A 1,832-nucleotide genomic window follows, 5' to 3' on the forward strand; every position below is an offset into this window, starting at 1 on the left:
AGAAGACTTCTGCTGAAGATAACTCTTTCCCAATCACTTTGACTTCTATCATCTATACACGAGTGACAGAAGATAAAGAATGCAACTGCATACTACCAGGACTCACTTTGATTGTATTTGTTAACAGAAGTAAAACTGAGTTAGCTTGTCTCTTTATCTTGTTGGGTTTGTTTTGTTTTTTTTAAAAAACTTACTTGTCTGCCTAGGTAAAATTCCTGAACGCCTTAATACAAGACTGAAAGAAATCAATACCTTTTGGGGCTGAAATGTTTGTGTTTATGCATGTGAATTGTCAAAATACTTAGTAATTTTTTTCTAATTTGAAACTTGAATAAACTGCACACTGGAAACAGGTATGACTGGGGTATGTTTTGTTTTATTTAAAGTATCATATAATTTTTCACACAGAATGTTTTCCTTCTGAATACCTGTAGTTAAATATCAATCAATTAAAGAATTATAATTAAAAGCATCTTATTTGAACAAAATGCTGTTAATCACAGCACTTTCAAATACTCTGTTGAGAAGTTATTTCATACATAGTCATGTATCTGTAGTTACCTAGTTTTTCCAGTCAATAATGTAAATTATTCATACAAAAATTCTTCGGGAATTCAAAAATAAAACAAACTCTAGACAATTGTCTTCTCCTCTGTTAGGAGAGAAAAGAGTCTGGAATTGCAGCAGATTTTTTTCTCCCTTAAACAGAGGGAGACCAGACCATCCTTTCTGACATTTATGACACACCCCCCCCGTCAAATTCATGGATTTCCTAAGCAATTTTTTTGTGGATAAAATAGATTTCATGGTGCTTCTGGACTACTCCTTCCATTCCTGAACCTTCAGAATGCTTGAGTATGCAGCCTGATATAGCTGAGCTCTAAAGTAGGATTAGATCTTTTAAAACAGATTAAAGGAGCAATGCACTTCTTAAATTTTGATGCATTGCTAACGTCTTACAGATATCTGCTTCCGAGTGCTTCTTTTAGGAGTGCTCTGATGGGAATTCTTCAGTGAGTTTGGAAATTCTATTAAATATGCAAAGTTCATGTCAAGAAGTAGTAGATGGACTTAAAACTTATGCAAGATAGATGCTTGGTGGCCGAGTGCTTCAAGGACACTTGCAGACCCAGGAGGGAGAGGTTCTGTGATGCTGATCTAAAGCTGTGGGAAATGAACCAATTGCTATAGCATTAAAAAGGTTGTAAGTAGTTTATGCACTTCCTGCAATTAAGCATGTTAACTGTAAAAATAGCAACATTATTTTGTCAAGGCTGAGGATGCTTTTTGGCTAGTGGCTCTTAGCGTGCCTAAAACATGCTGAGCAGACAGTAAAATGGTCTTCAGATGTCACAGGAATGCTCCTATAAGCATGATGGTCAGGTTATAGCACTTGTTCACACACGTTGGCAGTGTTGCCTCCAGAAATCTGGCCAGAAAGGGTAATTTTTTTATGGCTACATGAAAATAATTTGACTGCGTTAAGTGCTGAGTGCTCAGTAAGCAAACAGTGGGTGTCCATGAAATGGGATGTTGGACTTTACTTTCCAAAATCTGACACGTAATCCAACTAGTGACATTTTGAATGCTGAAAAAATCATTAGGTGGATGAGGTAGTAGCTCTTCTCCTGCAGAAGAGCTACTTCTGTACCAGTGGGCTCGATACCCTTCCTGTAGTTGTGCTTTTTGAGAGTAGTGCCTCATCCTTCCAACCTACTATCCTGGCATGCAAGGTCACACTTCTGGCGTAGGAGCTACATACCGAATCTTAACTACATCACTCTTAATCTGGACCTGTCCTGACCCTTTGCTGCAGCCAGTTTGTGGGGGTG

The sequence above is a fragment of the Gallinula chloropus genome (genome assembly GCF_964237585.1).
Source record: "Gallinula chloropus genome assembly, chromosome: 1".
NCBI classification, from domain to species: domain Eukaryota; kingdom Metazoa; phylum Chordata; class Aves; order Gruiformes; family Rallidae; genus Gallinula; species Gallinula chloropus.